Raw genomic sequence first — 22,427 nt, forward strand, 5'->3', positions numbered from 1 at the left:
CTGTGTTACCTTCTCCCTGTCCTGCTTTACAATGAACTGTTTCTCCTCTGTGATGCCTATTTGCCATGCCACCATACCGTAGAGCCAGCCAATACAAATTGTGAGGTGAAATAAATCCTTTTCTCTTTTAACTTTGGCTGTTTGGCATTTTGACTCAACAACAAGAAAAGTTATATCATTTTGACTCAACAACAAGAAAAGTTAAATCATTATATTCCAACAAACTGCAAGGTTGCTTAGCAACAGTATCAGGCATACTTAATAGGAGTATTCATTGGAACTATGGTGAAAAATGATTGAAACCTTAAAAAGGCAAATTTTTTGAACTACATCATAGTGAAGAATGAATTGTTTGTCCTAAGTATTGTTCTTTAAACTTTATTTGATAGGTAAATTTGAACAACTTACAATAGGATGGTTAGAACAACATTACTTTAGTCTATATAATTTATGACATTTAAGGTTATTTATTGAGTTTAGGTCAAAAAGTACATAGCATCTATTACATCTCATTAATTATGTTTAAAACGATAGAAATTTATAAAGAAAGGAAAGTACTTACAAAAATAAATATTACAAAATGTTTCATTAGCTATAATTCTATTTTAATATTACATTTAATATTAGCCTATCAGGGGCTGGGGATTTAGCTCAGTGGCATAAGCACCTGCCTTGAAAGTGTGCGGTCATGTGTTCGATCCCTGGTACCGATAAAAACAAAAAAGACAAAAAAAAAATTAGCCTATCCAAAACTATATTCTTATACATCAATTTGCATACCATACACACAGATATGTATCTCTCTCATTTCCATTTTTATTTTATTTTTCTTTTTGAAGACTAAAGATACTGTCTCTTTGAGAGAACTAGATAGATTACTTTTTTTTTTTTGGCACTGGTGATTGAACTCATGATCTTGTACTTGTCAGGCAGACAGTTACGCTACTGAGCTAAATCCTTGGCCTAGATAGATTACTTTTAAATAATTTGACAGGATAAGCTGACATCATACAAATTTTTATAAAGGCAGTGTCTTGCAAACAAACAGAAAGAAATCTGATTCATGTGAACTCTTGATGTGATACATAAACATCCAAAAACTTTTAGTCAAAAAATAAATTTGGGGCGCAGAATAGGGAAGCAGAGATTCTCAGTTCTGATCTAGAACTCTTCCTAGTTCTATATCTCTGAACCACTTTTGACTTCATATTCTTCATGTATGAAATGAGACTTCTAATATCCTTTCCAAATCTAATATTTCTAAATCAATTTCCATCAACTGTACGTCATTTTCTTTTTTTTTCCCATAATAAAGATGAGTGTTCTACTGAATTTATTATTTGACTATTTTCTTTATGCAAATACTAGAAGTAGGAGGTCTCTTCAATATCATTTGAGAATCAGAGAATTTTCATTACTATTTTTTCTTTTATTGTGTGACTGATTATATATTACAGGGGTAATTTTTACTTCCTGAATATTGAAAGCATACATGGGCAGATGTACCATGCTGAAGTCCTTTGTACCAACTCATTCCGTTTCAGAGACTACATTCTTATTGCACAATCTTTAGAAAATGGCTAGATGAACACTTTTCTTTGTTGCTTTCCTTTGAGAAGTTCTTTAAAATCATCAAAAGGTCATCCTTAAACATGCAGACAAAATCAACAACAAAATCTTGAACAAGAGCCAGTGCATCATTAAAACAAACCAGGGGACTATTTAAAACTGTTTAGATAGGCATCGGATTTCAGGGTGGAGAGGAAAAGAGAAATACTTTACAGATCTAATAAATACTTTATTATTTTAACCATTAGTTTGCTTATACTTTCTATCAAATATCCCTTATTTGTAAATTTCCATATCACAGTATAATATAAAGTTTTAGAGCCAAACATTGTATTTTCATACTAAGCATTGTTTTCTTCCTTTCTTTATGCATTACTCTTTGTTATGATTATTTTCTAGTTTCCATTGCTCTTGTTTAAAGTCTGTTATAAATATAAGTGAAAGACATTTGTTATTTCTCTGGTTTCATTTAAAAAAAATTCTTTATGAAAGACATTTGTTATTTCTCTGGTTTCATTTAAAAAATTTCTTTATCTTAGGTCATTTGAGTTTATTATTATATATTTGGAAATAAATTCCACCACTTTTAAATTTAAAAAAAAAATAGCGTTAGGAGATGTCTCATAGGTTGGACTGTAGAAACCCAACACCTGCAAACATATTTGGCATTCAGCATTGAGTAATGGATATACTTATAAAGACATTGGAATCAAAATGTCTAAAATCATGAGTCAGAAAGCAGCATCATAAGCTATATCTACACTGCATTGCAAATTGTATTTTTAGTACAAAATGAAATTGGTGAATATATTTTAATTGTAGCAAAGTGAAAAGGTGATTCTTAACCCTATTAGTTGATATCAAGCCAGGTTTTTGGAATACGTGAACTGGATTTTAGAATGTCTCCCTAAAGGCTTAATAATGAGTTGTAGAGAAAACACTCTTAATAGCCCCGCAAAACTACTTCTTCTGTGAAGAAAAATAAAGGAAAAGATAACCTTCGAGGAAAGCCACAAACCCTTAAATGTAGAAACTTACATATTTTTAGTTGAAATTTTAAGTTAGAGAATTATTTGGAATTTGTGTTTTACACATGTTTCAAGGAAGTGGCGTATTAGAAGACTGCCAACTTGAAAGGTAACTAATAGAGAAACAAAGATATAAAGCAGAGGCTTATTTTTATAACAAAATATTTCATCAAGTGACTGAAAGAAATGTTAACACAAAAATCAGATTGTAGTTATACCTACGATAAATTTTAGTATACAGAAAGATATACCTAGGAGATATAGTCAATAAGTTGCGTATAATGTCTTATGGTTCATACTAGTTGTTTCCTCAGAGGCATATGTGCTCATAGGCGGGGCTCTTTGGAAATGGCTCGATCTAGGATGTGTGTTACTGGTTAAGGGTATATGATAACTAAACTACTTGCACAGTTCCAGGTGTGGATAATAGAAGACTTACTCTGGTTTTAGGTGGTACCAACCAACCAACAGGCTTGTATCCTAAAGGAATAGAAGGGAACAGAAAAAAAAAAAAAAAAAAAAGCTGCTGTGTTGATTACTTTTTGCTCACTGCTGAGAGAAAATACCTGATGGTCAAAATTAGGGGAGGAAAAGTAATTATTTAGTTCACAGTTTGCAGAGGTTTCAGTCCATAATCATCTGCGTCCAAGTCAGGGTGGCTCATGGCAGAGATGCAACAATGGTGGTGGAAAACATCAAAAGCAACAAGAGCAAAAAGGAAAGAGGGAGAAAAGACTTCCTGTCCCTTATAGTATATGTATGCTACCCAGCCTAGGGTGGGTGTAGCACTCAAACCCATAACTCCAGCACTAGATAATGAATCAGTCACAAACTCTAGATTCAGCCACCTTTGAAAAGCACTCCCCATGACTGCATGAAGCTTTGGTGGGGACATTCAGATGCAAACCATAAGAGCCCATTACTACTCATTGCCTCCTGCCTGCTTTGCCATGGCCTGTTTCTCTATGATGCCCTTCTGCCATGCAGCCCTTCCTTGGAGCCAGCTGACTATGAAGAGAAAACTCTAAACTGGGAGCTAAAAGAATTTTTTCTCCTTTAATTTTTGGTGTTGGATATTTTGTCTCAGTAATGAAGAAAGTAACTAAGACAGATTCTGATACTTGGAGCAGGGCTATTGCTGTGACACTATTTGGACATGTGGTTCAGAAGCCTTTGAAGCCGGTTTGTAGAGAGAGATTGGAAAGATTTGGAGCCCTGGAATGCTGTCAGCAGAGCTTGTTTTCAGATATTCTGGTCAGACATCAGAAGATCAAAAGAGAAAAACAGAAAAAGATGGCCTGAGGGTATCACAAGATCCAGCAGAATTCTACCTTTTGAAGTCTCAGAACTGCACAGGTGAAAGACTTTGCTTTGAGAACCTATGAGCACCATGTTTCAGAATAGTGGAAACCTAGGTAAGTTGTTACCCTGGTTTGGGTTCATTAATACTCACCAACCCAGGGATTAAGTCCCTACAGACAAAAGAGAAAGAAGCCTGGCTTTTGCTTTAGCTGGTTGTAGACCTTAGTGTCACCCACATGATGCTGATTTTAGCTGTATAAATAACCAGGTCAGAGAGGTTTCTACCCAGATTTCAGAAGATATGTGAGGCCAGGCAGTGTGTCTCCAAGAGAGCAGAGTGTGAAGCTGTGAGTGTGAAGCCAAACATCCAGTGGTAATCGCAAGGGATTGCCCGAAATGTGGATCATCTGCAGAAAGATGCAAGGAGCGAGCAAGACTGACCCAAGAGAGAAGCCATAGGAGGTATCATTAAAGGCAGTGTTATAGGGCAGATCCATGCAAGCCTCTAGTGTTCATATCTTGACAGAGATGCATGGATGCTGATCATGAAACTACGGATTTAATATTTACCCTTCTGGATTTTGGACTCTCTTTGGTCCCATTCCTATCTATCCTTTTATTTGTATCTTTCAGGGTGACAATGTTTATACCGTGCCACAATATATTAGAAGTGTTTGAACTTCCTTTTCTTAGCTGGCAGCTAAGGGTTTGCCTTAAATTTGAGAGGAGATTTTGGACTTGAACTTTTCAGCAATGGTGAAAGTGTTAGGAGTTTGGCAACTCTTTGAGATGAATTACATGCCTTTTTCATAAAGGAACATGATTTGTTAGGGGGCCCGGAATGAAATGTTATGGCTCGTACCTAGACATTCCCCAAAGCCTCATGTCACAGTTGAGTCTTTTTAGAGGTGACTGCATCTAGATTATGTAATACTGGCCTTGATTAAGTTGTATAATAACTAACTCGGTTTTGCATAGTTCTGGATGTAGACAATGGAAGGCCCATGCTGGTTGTAGGTGGTACTAACCAATAGGCTTGCAGCCTGAATGGAATATATATGGACATAAGAGAAAAGCTTGCTGTTAACTGCCTCCTGCCTGCTTAATCATGGACTGTTTCTAATCAGTTATGCCACTCTGCTATGTTTCTCTGCTGTGGAGTCAGCCAACTATGGAATGAAACTTCTGCAAACTTTGAGCTGAAATAAACCTTTCCTCCTTTGATTTTAGGCATTTTGTTTCAGCAATTTGAAGATAACAAGACATAATGTATTATAGTAGTACATATTACATTCATTTCTATGATTTTTTTTTCAGTGGTAGGGATTAAATCCAGGGCCTTCACATTGAGCCACATCTCCAGCTCCTTTTATTTTGAGAAAGGATCTCTCTAAATTCTAAAGGCTGGTCTGGAACTTGTAATCCCCGTGCATTGATCTCCTAAAGTGTGGAGATTTTAGGCATGTGCCATTATGCCTGACTTTAACAAATAATTTTACAGTCTTTTAAAAGGCCCAATCAAACAAATTAAATTTGAGTTTCAAAACAGATGAGCCAGATTTCTCCAATCCAGTTTCTGATACTCAAGGCAGACAGGCTACAAAACAGTGATGATAAAAATCTTTGTTTCCTACACTGCATCATTTGAATCATATTGTGCATTCCGCAATATGCAGTGGGCACAAAGCAATTACAGGTTATGCTTTTCAGGCAAACTACTACACAGGAATAGCAGTCACTTTCAGAAACTTTTATAATGACAAAAATCCTTCATCAAAACTTTAATGTTTGTTTAAGTTTCATCAAGTTCCTCTTTGGCAGTTTCTTTTCCTTCTGAATCTAGTAATTACTGTTTCCTGTCTGTACCTAATATCTGCTGTAGAGACCATATGCTCTCAGGTTCTCTTTCTTGCTCCACATCTTCAAACATGCTTGGGTTTGAGGTGACAGTGACTAAGGGTCTTTTTTTGGATTTTTTTTTTTTTTACTTTTTATTGGTACTGGGGATCGAACTCACGACCGCCTGCCTGCTTGCAAGGCAGGTGCTTATGCCGCTGAGCTAAATCCCCAGCCCAGTGACTAAGGTTTTAAAGTAGAGACAATTTAAATTTCAGTGGGAATGAAATTTTTAAAAAAGAAGAAGAAGGAGAGTCTCAGAGAAGGTATAAGTCTACCAAGCATCTGTAAGTAGACAGGAAAACACTTTTAGATATTAGAACTTTTCTGTTTCACCAATTAGAAGAGTACTTCTACAAGCACATAATTAAAGTAATTGTATAAAAGGCTCAAAATATCAGAAAACAAAAATAATTTCTTATCAAGTCCTAATTAGAAAGCAAGGTTAGCAAAGAGGACACTAAAATTACTCCCTCTTTTCTGAACACAAAGTGACAGAAAAAAGGCAGTAGCTGAAGTGACTTTGTGTTGGTTAATGTCAGAGAACATTCAATATACAATTACAAAATTAAAGGGGATGTGAGAAGAACCTCTGTGTGTGTGTTCCAGTGTGTGTGTCCCTATGTCTGTATACAGAAATCATTTTGTTATCCAAGACAAGACATTTAAACCCACTAGATGTGTAAGTGATCTGAGAAAAACTATAAACTTCAACATCATATATTGCTAACAAGATCATATCTGAGGATGGCAGTAGCAATGACTTCCATGAAATGTCTGCCAAGCTCACTGGTTTTGTTTGATTTTTCTTTGAGACCCTGATATGTAAGGAGTTTGTTCTGAAAGAATATGAAAGAGTAATGCTTCAGTCAAGAATTCTTGCAGTAATTGAGCAAATAAATAAATGAAAAGCAGAGTTGTTTCCTTAGTCTCACATAGAGAGTTAAAATGAAAAAATTAAAAAAAGAACCTAAATCTTCTTAAAGTTTGGTGGCTATATAAATCAAAACAACCTGATCTCATTACTTATTAAATTTATTTAGTTACTAAAAGAACATTTGTTTTGAAAGTGATTCTTGAATATAGATGCATTTTTTCTTTTAGAACCAGGCAGTAAAGTAAGATTTTCTGTGATTTACATAGACTTAGTATGTAGTTATTGATCAATCCACATGGAAAGTAAATTTTCTGACACTACATGATTTATAATTATTTCAATAAATTTTAAATTAGATGTCTATTCTTTATTAATAAAAAAGTAAAAAAACAAGTTGTCTCCTTGATTTACCTGATGGTTATGAATATGAATACTCCCTTTTTCTCTCTACAACTTATTCCAAAATGAAAGTATGTCAAGACATAATCAGTGATCCTTTTTAATTTTTTAAAGATGAAAACAGTATTTTACTTTGTATGAATTTTATATTTTCCCTAAATAATTTTTACTGAGACATCTAAACTGTTATAAAACTATATTACTTGAATAGGCATTACATATCTCCATATCCTGTACTGCTAACATTTACACTTGAATGCTACATTTTTACTGTTTCATAAAGTAGGAGACACTTCACTAGTAAGCAGAATCTGGCAGGAAAAATAGATTTGCTACCCATGCTTTCTATTGTTTGTGAGTCTAATTACTTTAGTTGGCCAATTAATAGCAACATATGACAAAACTTTTCTGACTCCTAATTAACTGATTCTAATTTCAGTACTTTACCTACTGCCAAAGCGTCCACTAACTTTATATATGAATTACTATATTCATGTTTATTTTCCTCTCAACGTTCATCAAATTTAGAAAAGCATCTCATTAACACATAGTACTTGCTTAAATTGGGGAAACAAAGAAAAATTCTAGTAACAATTAGTGTAACTACTAATTAGAAGTCATGAGTTGAGGATATTAAACCAGAGAATGAGGTAGAATGGGATATAATATCTCAGCTTTAAGAAAGCTGTAATATGTAAAGGAACCCAAAATAGCACATAGGTAATTTCCTGGTACCTTCATATACATGATACAAATCCAAATTGTGCCCATAGATAGGAGCAACTAGTAATAAAAAGGAATAAAATAGTTATATATCTGGACAAATCAAGCTGTTCACATAAAGTGATAATGACCCTGTTTACTCAATAACTTATTAGCTTTCTTTGCCAGTAATTATGCTAGAAATTACTTGAAATTATCTGAGTGAAAGCATTTCCGTGACTGTTAGCAGTATGAGTCATGATATGTAAAAGAACTCAGAACAGGGAAGAAAATAACTAAAGAAAGAAGGAGAAAGACAAAGGAAAACTAAAGGTTTAAAAACTGTAAGGCACTAGAGAAATTTATTCATGTTTTCTTAATCTTCATCATGTTCCTGTCAAGTGACCGAGGCCTTGGGCTGCAGTTATCTGGCAGGAAGGTATTCATGCCCGTGATGGGGACGGTCATGCGGAGATTCCAGTAGCAGTCGACCTGAGACAAGTGGAGACTTCATTGTGTAAACCCATAGTTTTGATCTAAATTTTGCCATATTAAAATGTTGCCTTTTCCTGTTTCAGGATGATGGTCTGTGTTTTAGGAAGGACTATATTTTCTTGCCTATTAAATTTTTTCAATTGCTTGTGTCAACAATAACTTTGATTGGTTTCACATGAGAACAGACCTGAAATTACATGTAAAATGCTGTGTACGGCTGTTTGTTTGAAGTAAAAAAATACAAAATAATTGTTAGATTCTCAAAATAAGATCAAATTATCAAGTATTTTATAGTAAATCAGTAATGAGTGAATCCTTGTCTTATAATAATACTTACAGTTGCCCTGAACTAACTTTATCTTCAATTAACAGAAAATTGAGGCATAAGGAGGTCCACATAAGTGTATTTAACAATTTCAGTTACTAAAAATAATCCGTTTATTTCCTTTGCCACAGTTGAAAACAAACACAGCTGTATGAAAGAAAGAGAATCATTAAGCAACATCTGAACTAACACATGTAGTTTTAAAATGATACAAGAATACTACTAGTAGTCACTAGCTCCTGAAGATTTATTCTGTATTAGAACTGAGTACTAAGTACTTTTTGGGCATTCTTTAATTTTATTGCCTGCTGTACAAAGATGTTCTAAAATGACTGAGTTTACAATACAATCAAGTACCATCTGTGAAAGAAAAAAATAGTTTCTCTGCTGATGGTCGAATGTGACCAGGATGTTCAGGAGAGAAGAGATAGGCAGTAATGGAGAAACTAAGGAGCTTTTCCTAGTGCAAGCATTCTATTGCTTATTTAGGAATTGTGGGCTCTGATAACCTGAAAACAGGCTTTGGTGAAAACTAAAGGGTAGTTAAGGATAAGGTTAAGGATAGGGGTAGTGATAGAGGTAAGGGTAGGGAAAAGGGATTGCCACATATGGAATACTGACTGTATTTTCATTTTAGAGTCACTAGCTTTTAAAACCAGAGCGAAGTCCAGGAACTTGCAGACTAGATAGTTTTTCTGATTGCCATTTTCTTTTAAAATACTGGCAAAATTGCATTACTGCTTAAGGAAAATAGATTTGTTTACCATTTTAAACTTATGTGACATTCTCTTTTAAATCAATCATTAAATAGAAATTAGATTAACTTTATGTTGTTTTTCCATCACCAGAACAAATGACAATAACATTTTGTACAAAAAAAGATTCTCATATCTACATCTTGTATCAGTGCTCTATTCTTTGAAATCTAATTCTAATTAAAATGAATGTTACCTCACTAAAATCTTTGACAAAATCAGCTTGCTGTTCTTTGGAGTAATGATTTATCTCACACTGAAATATCTTAAACCTACAAACATTAATAAGATGAAGTGATGAATTTTACTAATAATCATTCATCAAGGAAAATACATTGGGAAAGCAAAAGGAGTACGGTTGTAATTTTTAAATAACTGTACCCTTGCTGTTAGGACCAAAGCTTAAGGAAAACTATGAAGAACATAAAAACATTTCGTCCATCTCAAAGAAGCTGAGTATTTATAGATCACTTAACAAAAGATATTACTAGGTATGGTTTAATCTGAAAGGATATATTAAATTTTACATAATTTGTTTAATTTAACACATCATCTTGTGATAGTGTTATTATTATTTGTACATAGGAAGTAAGCTCAGAAAAATTAAAACTATTGTCTATTTATCCTATATACATAACCCAAACTGATGTGATTCTAGAGCAAAATAGATACATCAGTACAAATCTCTCACTAAATATCTGTTGTTGTTGGATTTGTTGCTCTTGGAAGATCTTTTACAAAATTCTTTTTTCTTCCATTGTAGGATTTAAATATTTTGTCTGAAGGCATTTCTAAATCTACAAATTAGAAAACACTTTTGCTTTAAGGCAAAGAAGTAAAAGTTTATTTAACTATATATTGGCACCATTGCTATAGGATATACTCCATGTATGCCAGGATTCAACTAATGTTAGATGTGTTCACAAGCTGTTCATTATACTGTAATTTTGTGCTATTGTGAAGTAGATAATCTATAGATAAGTAGAAAAACATAACCAAGTACTGCTTCTTCCTCTTCAACATTATGCTGTTCTAACCTACTGCCCTACATTTACTCTTTCTTGCTTCTGCTTTGCATAGTACAGACAGCATATTTTGTAACACAATCTTCTCCACTCCAAGTGTATTTCACATAAACCTGGGTCTTCCCATATAGTCAGCTTCTAACTGGAAATCTTTGTGACAGTTGTATCCATATGTTTATAACCTTGAACTTCTCAAATAGGGCCTTTATAGTCAGTAGAGCATAATGGTTAAAAGAACTGGCATTGATATCAGGCCCTCGGAATCTAACTATGTGTAGGCATAAACCCTATGAGCTGTGTAACTTTGGAGAAATCACTTAAACCCTTCAAAAGTGTCAGGTTTCTAGGACCAGGGAATTATCACAGTAGTGCAAGCACAAGGTCATGAGTTCAATGCCCAGTACCAAAAAAAAAAAAAAAAAAAAAAAAAGTGTCAGATTTCTGATCTAGAAAAATGGGATAATAAATGCCTACCTCATAGGGTTACTTTCTAAATTAATGTAAAATAAAATGATGCTTGTTAAGCATCAGCTCTTATTAGGAATAGCTACTCTTATTATAATATTTTTGGGTCCCTATTCCCAGTTCAGTGCCTCACATGTGGCAACTTTTATTTATTTATCACATTGAATTCTAAAATGTAAACAATACACCATTAGGAAAAATAGTCTCAACCTAACTCATCAATTCCTTTCAACAAAGCTACTTGCCAAATTCTATTTTCCTTCTCTTAGCCTTTTGTTCATCTCTATTAAAAATCCCATAAAGATTTAGCAAATTTAAAAAATCACACATTCATTTCCTTAATCTGGTATGTTCCAAGATCCCAGGTTCACCAAGTTTATATTGATGTAGTTTCATTAGGACTAATTGTTTATTTAGTGAGGTAGTTATTTTTTAGCTCTTTTAAAATTTATTATCATTTTGTAGCTGCATAGCTAGTATTCTTTTTGAAAGAGACTCAAAAAATAAAAACAGAACAAATGAGATGGTAACACTAGCCTGCTGAATACCTAAAAGACTACCTATTGCAAATGGACTAAAATGTAAAATATTAAGCAAGAATTAGGAGCACCATGTGCTGTGACTATCTTCGGTATCTTTCTCAGGTCTTCAGCTGGCTCTGGGCACCTTCATCTTGTAAGTCCTCAAAATGCAACAGTCTCATGATTTGCCCTTCTTAATCTTTGTGCCTATATCAGTTTCACTCTGGTCATTTCGATCTCATTTTAAACACTGCTACTGCTTCCTTGAAGAAAGGCTTTTCACCTTCCATCCCATTTTATTTACTTCAGTACATGTAATTTGTTTATGTGTTATTATACCTCCCCTACAGCTTACAGGATTTTCACTTAAGTCAGGATTTTTTACTTTTTTCACCACTGAATCTTCAATACTTTCAGCAAGCAAGGTGGATGCTTAGGAAAGGTGTTAAATAAAAGAGTGAATAACAAGCAACAGAAAAAAATGAGAAACACTACAAGAATATTTCTCTTTCAAAGAACAGAATATGACAAAACATGTTCATTCAATAAAGATGAAATTGCTAACATATGACTTAGTAATTCACATTCAATATGAGATGTTCCAGTGTGTTTTTCTTTGGTGCTTTTATTCATAAACTGTAATTAACTAAATTTTATTTGCTTTAAGGGCAACCCGTGAGTCATTATTTAATTTACCTATTCTAAAAATCCAGCATTAACTCAGCAAGAGGAATCGCCAATTATTGGTCATGTGACCCTGGGTAAATTAGAGGTAACCTCTTAGTATCTCTGTTCTTTCATGTGTTGTACAGGAATAATAATAAGACTTACTGATTTGTAATGGAGGATAAACATATTAACATGTACAAAGCTCTTAGAATAGTGTCTGGTGCCCAATAAAAATTAAAGTGGTGATGACTCTTGCTACAGAATTACTAAGAACTGCATGTTGCAAATAGTCCTTCCTATGTTTGTATATTCCACTGAAGGCAAATAAAACTAGTAAAGTAATTTTAAAATGAGTCAAAAGTATTAACAAATATAGAAGCATAAAAACATTTCTGTTTGGTACTTCCTTTTATTTTGTTTTTGAAAAATTAAAGAAATTAGAAATATGAAGACAAAACAAGTTGCATTGTCTGTGGCCATAACTGGTGAGCTTCATACATAAATGATTTCAGAGCAAAGGGGTTGGAATGGGGCAGCCAGGTGGAAAGAGTACATTGTACAGTAAAGGGGAAGTGAGCAAGTGGAAAAATTTGAAGATGATGATTTTAAGAAGCTCAACTGTAAATCTAAAAAATGTGAAATATAAGAAAGAAGGGGAGACTTCATGCTGTGTGAATACTTTTTTAATATTTTAAGTAGAAGTTATTAAGCTAGAGTAAGCTTGAAATTTGGTGAGAATAATTCATTACAAGTAGGTGATTTGAAGATGTAGAGTTGTGAAAACCTTGATGGGAGAAAATGGAAAACATGCTGTGTGCAATGCAAATGACCTTTTTAACTTTAATGTACAATAAAGGGGTAAATTCAAAGAGCAGGGCAGATACTAATAGGTTATGGATTTTGCAGTGGGTCATTTACTAGCTTCTGTTTTCTTAATGAGATCCGAAGCATTCATTAATTGAGAGAAAAATAGAGAAGCCAGAGGGAAATTTGAGATTTGAGGAGAGTAAAGGCAAGTTTGTAAATAAATAAATAAATAAAATCTTTAATGGGAATGAGAAAGAGTTCATTGGTAAATCAGAGTAACATTTCCTGTTTTGAAAGCTCTATTTTGATTTAGATAGGTAATCATCAATTTATTGAACTACCAATTTTCCTGTCACATATTTTTTTCGCCAGTTAGGATGTGTTACAAACAGGGGCAGAAGAGACTAAAGAAGACAGTTACTTAAAAGAAAATACAACTAGTGTTCTGTGCATGTGTGTATCTGTGTATGCGGGGTGTGTCTAATGATCAACATCAGTAGTTACTGACTGATTTGGTTCTTTGTTAATTTATCAAATTAAAATTTTCTTTATTAATTTATCAAATTAAAAATAATAATACCTTATATTGTCAAAGTGTTTTACAATCTAATTTGGTTTGATCACTTACAAAGTAATTTAGCAACTTCTAGTAAGATTTTTAAAAAATATACATTACTTTTACATATTATCCTGAATTCTTAGAAACCTGCCTAATAAATATTTATATAGAAAATTATTATGTAAATAAAGGTACTTATCCTGTGAGTATTTACAACAAAAATGAGAAACATATTTTTCAACATTAGTAAAATGACTTACTAAAGCAAATTATATCTACTTAGTAGCAAGTTACACAGATGTTAATTTTTTTAAAGAGGAAAAAACAAAAAATCAAGAAGCAAACAAAAAAACAAAAGCAAAATGACCACAACAACAAAAACAATGGTAATATATAATTTCAAAACAAGAGGATAAGAATTTAACAATGGTTGTTATATTGCATATTGTTATCTTCACAGTAATTTCTCAGGCTATCAGATACAGGCATGCAAGATTAATCAAACAATATAATTTCCCTTTGAACAGTTTCTTTCCCTTTTACTGTGTATATTGTAACTTTGGGTCTTATTTAACTGTTTCAGTTTTTTACACTAGGGAGATAATACAGTGTATACATGCAGGCCTGATTAATCTCACTTATCAGTATGGTTTCTAGTTGCACCCAATTACTTTAAAAAGGATTGAGTTTATTATTCTTTATGGCTGAGTGATATTCCATTACATTAAAAAATCACATCTTTTTTATCCATTCTTCAGTTGATAGGACAGATGTTAAAATTATGATTACAACTGTATGCAGCAAAACAAAATAATGCAAAGAAAGCTGATTTCAAAATTGTCTAGTGACAATTATGTAAATATATATTTATTAAAAATTAAACTAAAATAACATATTTAAAGCTCCTTAATGCTAACAGTTTTTCTCTCTTTCAAAATATTTGCTAATATGACTCATAAGAGTTTTACTAAGAGGAGTGTCAAAGGAGGTTTTCCTACCTACTTTTTAAGGACTTTCCAATTACTATGTCATGTCCCATCTCATACTTTTCAATAATTAAACAAGTCTAGTATCAGAGGTTTGATATACTTGATAATTACAACTTTCAGGTTGTATGTGGAAAAAACTATAAACTCTCCTAGGTATTTTAAAAATCATTCTAAAATTTGAAAGTTTACTCTTTTTCTTTCTTTCATTTTTTTCCTCTCCTCCCCTTTTTCTCCTCTCTCTCCCTCTCTCTCTCTCTCTCTCTCTCTCTCTCTCTCTCTCTCTCTCTCTCTCTCTCTCTCTCTCTCTCTCTCTCGCTCTCTCTCCCTCCTCCTCCCTCCTTCTTTCTCTTCTTCCCTCCCCTTTCTTTGGCTATATTTTCCCTCGAGTAGAGATTAAACACACTACTACCGATAATTGCTAGCCATTCTTTTCTCCTGTTCTCATATTTATTCATTTACTTTTCCCTTTACAGAAATCATAACAGTTAAGTCTATAGATGATATCTTCCAATTTCTTAAATCTCCTATTAGTCATATTATGGAGCTATGCCGACATGAACATACTCAATATGTTAAGAACTGTCTAGTTATTGAATTATTGTTTGGACTTTTATTATCTATGTAAGTATAAAATTTAGACTCAATTTCTACAAGACTTTTACTGAGAAATTCTTAATATACAGACAAATGTTGAACCATTATTTATATAAATAGGAGTTCCTGATTGATTATTGGTTAATGGATACTTGGCAGTATTCTTGCATTTCTCAGAAATTATCTATTAAACTTTCTGTCTCTGTTTCTGTCTTTCTCTACACACACACACACACACACACACACACACACACACACAGAAATACATAGTCATTTATTTTAATTAATGGCATAAACTGCTAGTGTAAAGTCCAAGGTTCTAGCTAATTCTAGTTCTGTGATTTCCAGTCCATGTTTCCTTAGGCAAGTGATATAATATCTCTTAGACTTATTATTGGCATTTGTAAAGCACAAATTAATCATTACGATTGTTTTGATGATTGTGTGCCGTAATACAAATAGTTTCTTTTACAGAAGAAGGTATAAAACAGGCACTTAATACATAGCTAATTTTATTACTTTTTTAGTATTATTTATGTCCTAGTGTTTCCTAAGTCTATGACTCCCATAAGGAATTATAATTTTTCATAAACTGAATAACACTATTATCAACATCAGCTTAATTAAGCTCATCACTTTCCAATGCAAGTCAGATTTCCTGTCTTTTTGTTTGCTCAAAGTGGGTACTCAATAAATATTTATATGCATTAAAGCAAGTAAATAAATAAGTACATGAACAAATTATTTCAGTGCTATTTTTAGCAAGGTTGAACAAATATGACTTGTTTCCATAGGATAGCCCAGGAAGAACTGTTCTGCTTTCAAAATTATGAAAGAAAAGTGTACTGAATACTTTATATTAATTATTTCTAAAAGTCAAATGCAAAATTCTCTAATGATTTTCATGTTTGCTCCCATAAAAATTTTGAAATTAGACATATTAAAGATAGAACATTGAATTACACTTATTGGCTGATAAACAGAAGGTGAGTGACTGATTACAAGTAATAAAATAGATAAAGAAATGCTCTTTTCTATATGCTACAGTACCTCTCAATAAAATGTTTCTTAAATCTATACAAGTATTATATAGATGGTATGGACCACCTTTTATGTTAAAGATTTGCACAATGGTGATCAGATTTTTGACATAGAAAGGATCTGTAAAAGTAACACATATGTTAGTATCATTGGCAGTCATGAATGCCAACAAAGTGAGCCTCCAATTCAAATTCAAATTCATGATCATACTATTTTATGGTGGCACTTTCTTTTGAGGTTTATTCTAGGGAAAAGATGCACAGAAAATTTACAAAGTGAATCCTTTACAGACTGATATGATAATATGTAATTTTGAAAATATAAAATACATTAACCAAGATTATTATAGAAGCAAACATTAATATCTCGTCATTAAACATAGCCTATAATCAGTATTTATGATAATCTCTGACTGCCAAAATGGAATCATGGCCACAACATACGTGAATCAAATAAAAGCTGAAGTCAGAAGAGAAAGTCAGCATTTAAAGACAATTTATTTATTCAGTAACTTCTTCCAGAAAACTGATATTAAGAATTATTGCTTATTAGAGGCACCAATGTTTTACATTTACTTTTCTCTTCCAAAACAATGTTATTGAGGTAAAGCAAACTTACATTTTTATTAGAGAATATAGATATATAAATCATAAAATAAGAAAATGCTTGACCTTTTAATACTTAATTCTTGAAACATTTAAGAAAAACTGAGGTGATATAACAGAGATTGCCTATATATTCTTACCCATTTTTCTTCATTAACAATTTAGCCAACTACATTTTTAAACAATTAATGCACAAATACTGATACATGGTCATTAAACTCCATATTTTAGTTGTATTGCCTTAGCTTTATGTAATGCTGGGTGTGTGTGTGTGTGTGTGTGTGTGTGTGTGTGTGTTTTCTAGGACTCTTTCTATATTCGTGGTCTCCTTAGGCTTAAAATGCTTTCTCAGGCTTCCTCATCTTTGAAAATCTTGATAAATTTACATCATAATGATGAGGTGTTTTGCAAGTTGACCCACTTGTGTACCTTTTTTGATGCTTTACCCATAAGATGGGGTCATATGCTTTATGAGGGCTACAGACATGAAGGGCCATTTTGTCACATCACACCAACGTTAAAAGCTATCAACATGATATAACTGCTCATGTTGAAGTTGATAACTCACCTGAAGTACGGGCCGTCAGGTTTCTTCACTGTAGTTGTCCTTTTTTTCCTCCTAATCATACTATATTCATTGGAAACATACCTTTTATACTTAGGCCACAACTAAGGAGTGGGGAGTTATGTCCCCCTCCTAAAGTGGAAGAGCTACAGGGACTCTTTGGAATTCTTCTACTCTGAAAATATGTCTATTTCCCTCATTTACTATTTTTAATCTAATAATTTACTCATATCATAACTGATAGACTTTTATTTTATACTTTTGGATATAATCAGTTTTGTTAACTTGGTCCAGTTTGACCACTGCAGACTTGCAGTTGATGTCTGTGCTGTTTTGATGTGACATCAGTACTGGTTTATTTTATTTTTTAAAACTTCTTTAATATCCTACATTATAAAATGTCTTAGTTTATATTTTATATTTCCAGTCCAGTTTCTAGGATTGGCCATTTCTCCAGGAACCTGTACTTCTTTTCATTGGAAAATAGTAATTAGACACTAACATCTCGATTCAAAGTCTTCTCATTGATCCTAGAGTGTCACTGCTATTAGATCTTCAAAACTGACTGAGGAATTGACCTTGTATGGACATAAAGGCATAAATATTTATATGTATGATTATATGTATCTATATGTATCTATATTAATCTAAGCATGAATTTTATATGTATCTATATTAATCTAAACATGAATTTATAATTATATCCCCAATTATAACCCATTACTACATAGATCATTCTAATCTTGTTCCCTTACTTATCTGTACATTTTATCCAAAACAAATCATTTAACTTTTGAAAGCATGAAAATGAAATTAATATTTTTAGCTATTGGGAAGTCATAACATATAGCATGATAATTTCTAGAGGGCATGATATACATCATCAAACTTAAATTTATAAACAAAAGCACTTTTTAACATAAGCATACCTTCATACTTTTGTTCTGATAATACAAAATAACCCCTTTTCTCTAGGATCCTTCCACACCTAAGACCCTGACAGCGCTCCCTCTTCTCACACAATCAGGAAGAACACTTAAGGAAGTGGTGAAAACCAGGGTTAGTTAATACTGGCCTCTTCACACACAATCATGCCGGAGGCCAATCAAGAGTTTAGCTTCTATCTGTACTTAACATCCGTAAAAATATGTTCTAAGTTGAAAATAGTACACGCTCCACTTGTCCCCCATATTAAGTGCCAGTGAAACCCAATGGAAAATGATTCTGGAACTCATCTGTATCTGCAGGATGGACTAGACAAATAATATAAGTGAAACTTCATTTCCCATTCCTGTGGTATCAGACAGTGATTAGGAGGATCAGGACCATTTCCCATTAAAGGCAACAAGATTTTATGAGAGGTCCCACTGTCTTTAGGAAGGTGATAGCAAGGCCAAAGTTGAGTTTTAAACTTCTCTTTCACCTGTTTGCACTAAAAAATGTGAATTAATGTCCCACTTTTGCTGCAGTGGTTATCATTGGAGCCAAATGGAAGGCTGCACATTCCTGCCCAGCTAGCATTTACTCTATATCTCAAAATAGAGGAACTTCTTAGCTAAACAAATAATAAGATAAAGGTGGATTCAGAATTATATAATACTCATAATGTTTAGAATACAATTACACATTTCTCATTATACTCCAAACCAGCTGTAATGGTTGATTTATTGTATCAGTTTGAGAAGTTACAATTTTAACTAAGTGACTTAGCAATTCTACATAGTAGAGTGTAGAGGACATACTAGGTTATAGGGTAGGTGTTCACACTTTAGGATGTTGAGGTAGTGATTCATTGTGTCAACTTGAGAGGTTTAGACGCTTAACTAATAGACTCAGCAGGGAACCAAGGTCCTCACTTGGTAAACATCCTCAGCCAATATAAGAGGAATGCTACACCCGCCCTAGAACAGGTGGCCTGCATAGGAGGGGAAGAAAAGGGGCCTGTTGCTGTTCCCTGTTTTTGCTCTTGTTGGTTTTGTTTTCTTCTTTCACTATGAAGTGTTGCCTCTCAGCCAACTGCTATTCTCCAATATATTTCCAAAGTAATCTTTCTAAAACAGCAACAAAAAATCTTTTACTTCACGTGGATCATATTATGGAAATCAACTTTTCAAACTCCAGCTTTCCAGTTAAAAACACAATCAACTAGGGGCTGGGGATTTAGCTCAGCGGCATAAGCGCCTGACTTTCAAGCAGGCAGTCCTGAGTTCGATCCCTGGTACCGATGAAAACGAAAAAGACAAAAAAAAAAAAAAAAAACAAAACCACAATCAACGGGTATCTCCCTCCTTTGGATTATTTCTCATGTTTTTACCATACACATATGAACCATTCATTCCTTAGCTGGTACACATCAACTCCTCCATTGTCTTTGGTTTTTACAACCCTGGAAGCACTCTTCATGCCATTATGTATGGCACTCTTTGTTCTATGCATAACTGTGCCTTTTCTTGACACTGTAAATTTCTCTCCTTTTTACTTCAAAAACTAACCTCTTTCTAGTACATGTCCAAGTTCAGTATTGCATTCTACAGGAAGACCAATAAATATTCCTCACTTATTACTGACTTGTAGTAAATTAATGAGGTAAAATGAATTAAAGTTCTACTTGTGACTTCCCATATTGATTTAAAATAATGATTCTAATGGTGGTATTTAGTTTATAACCTAATACACATAAGAAATTCAAAAGATTTATGTTGAAAGAATAATCAATATAAATTTGTAATTGTTTCCCTTTATTTTTTATTTTTATTTTTGGTAGCAGGGATTGAACTCACAACCTTACTGCGCTAAATCTCCAGCCTTGTTTCCCTTGATTTATTAGGTTTCTATCAAACATAAAGACAGTTTGCCAGGATTCTACACATGATTTAGTAGAGTAAAGGTTACTGACCCATCATCAGCGCTTAAATACCTCAAAGGAAAATAACCCAGAAATTTAAGATTATCCATTTGAAGTTAAAAGTCAATCACTTTCACTGAATCAGGTGCTGTTAGCACCCTCATTTATTTTTTCCCAACACTCATCATTTCAGTCTATACTGATAGATAGACTCATGATGCACTCACAATTATCTGCCATGGAGGAGGCCAAAATGCCCAGGATATCTGGATACAGTTTCAACCAGTTTCAGAAGTGATTTGAGATTCAAGCACATCCACTTTTTCACAGCTCTGAGGCATGTTCTGTAGAGTCTCACTGAACTCTGCTGAAGGACTAGCAGTTAGCCACAGGAATAACCTGTTCAGAAAGACATGTTTGCTTGCTTCATTCCATGCCTCTATTCTCAATTTCCATTTGATTCCTGAGTTTCCTAGTACTAACTCCCAGATAAACAGATGGCATGCAAATTCTTTTCTCAAGTTCTGTTTTTGGCATGAGCTCAATTTAAGCCAATCACAAGCCATTTCTAGCCCCCTCACAGTCAGACACTCCTTACAGGAGAATCAGTAGTGCAGGTGACAAGAGATGGCTCAGTATATGACGTTCCTTTTAGTTTCTAGTGTTTTGGAACAGATGGAAAATAGCATGACCTTAAAAAGAGAATTTATAGAGAATGGACTACGGGAAGAAGGAAGAAGAGACAGTATCACTTTTTTTCCAGTAATGATGGTACAGAATTTATGAGCAGATGGTCTGTAACAGGTGTGACTATAATTAGAGAAGATTGTTTCTTTAGTCACTGAGGAAACTGCTATTATTATTTTGGAATCACGACCTCAGAATTTTATTGCGTCATTTGCTTCCTTTTACTCTAATATCCATCTTCCAAATCACTGACTAGAAGTCAACAAATGTATTCTTTCTTCACCAGCCTATCACAAAAAGAGCTAAACACACATACATGTGCACACAGACACACACACACACACACAGTTTTCTATTTGATAAAGCTCAAAAAGACATAAATGGTTTCTGAAATATCCTTCAGTAAGTTCAGATGCATATTTTATGAATAATTAGATTTGCTCAAATAATTTTCTGGAGATCTAAGTGAAGACTGATGAAAATAAGTATAGGTGAATCCTGAAGAAGGAAAGTAAATTTTAAAGGAAAAGGCAGAAAACTTGACTTTTTTTGCCCTCACTTTATAAATTAGCTTTTTAGGAATAACCAGCCTTTTAGGAAGTTCTTACTTGGCTCAGAGCCCTAAAATACAACCTGTACTCTTGTTATAATGTGTTTGATTTCTATTAAAGTTTATATATTATTAATTTCTGTTTAGTTGTTATATGGTTTAGAAGAAGTGTGCTTGGACATTTACTTAAAACTGTAAATAAATGAATTCTATATATACAGATAATTTCACTTTTCCTTGCTGTCTTCATTGCAGTTGTCTGACTCTGACAAGACCTGATTTCCTCCAAAGAAGCAATTTCTAAAAAAATTCTGAAGCATATCTCCAAGAAAAAAGAAAATCAATGAATTAAGAACAAGAAGGTTTCCAATGAGGTAGGAACACTGAATTGCACATAGAGAGTCCACCAAAAAATATATAGACACATCAGGAAAAGAAAAATATATAAGTACATATAAGTATGATTTACTGAAAAATCATGACATTAATACAAGTTAGCTTTGGCCTCTAAAACTACTGGAGGTGTTCAAAGTTGTAGCTGTTAGCTTCTAGACATTTATTAGTATGGTAAGCGATGCTTGGGTGACTTTGGTGATTGAGATTGCTGCAAATGCATTTTTAATTTCTTTAAGTGTACTGAGTATTCTGTGATAATACAGCACCCTCCAGGGTTCTCCATGTGAGGGTAATACCCTCTATTGAAAAAATATCCTACTATTTTTCTTTTCCTGAGGTGTGTATACATTTTTTGGCAAACTCTGTGTTTAATCACCCAAATTAAGTATGCTGATAAGTGGAAAGCCATTTGAAAACAGAGTAGTAGCTAACTCACCACAGAAAGAAACTGCTCACAATTCCCTTGGAGGTGGTGTTGTTTATCACAGAGTACCTTGGAGGAAAAAGAATACAATAACAACATGATGTGTTTTTTTCCATTTTTAGTTCATTGTTACTAAGTACACTTAGTGATCCCTGTGCCTGTGGTTTAATCTCAGGAGGTTAGGAGTGTGGAGCAGCAGATTAACTCTCGATATTTTCTCCTAACACAATTCATTTTCATAGTTTGCCTCCTTGCCCTTTTGGTTGTTTATCAAAATTAAGTATATAGGAATAGTCCTAGTCAACAATGTGAGTAAATTACCTTGGTTCTTATGGGG

At 33.4% G+C, this 22,427-nt stretch overlaps 1 protein-coding gene across 1 annotated transcript in view; it reads left to right on the top strand.

Moving 5' to 3' along the window:
* The window catches only part of Pkia (cAMP-dependent protein kinase inhibitor alpha), an 86,101-nt gene that overhangs the window by 31,814 nt on the left and 31,860 nt on the right, over positions 1–22,427 (top strand). Inside the window, exon 2 of the mRNA XM_003480048.5 lies at positions 21,526–21,644. The gene's annotated coding sequence lies outside the window, so the exon portion shown is untranslated. The remainder of the gene's footprint in view (positions 1–21,525; positions 21,645–22,427) is intronic.

The sequence above is a fragment of the Cavia porcellus genome, unplaced genomic scaffold, assembly GCF_034190915.1.
Source record: "Cavia porcellus strain 051 isolate PalLab524CR breed Dunkin Hartley unplaced genomic scaffold, mCavPor4.1 scaffold_10, whole genome shotgun sequence".
Lineage (NCBI taxonomy): Eukaryota > Metazoa > Chordata > Mammalia > Rodentia > Caviidae > Cavia > Cavia porcellus.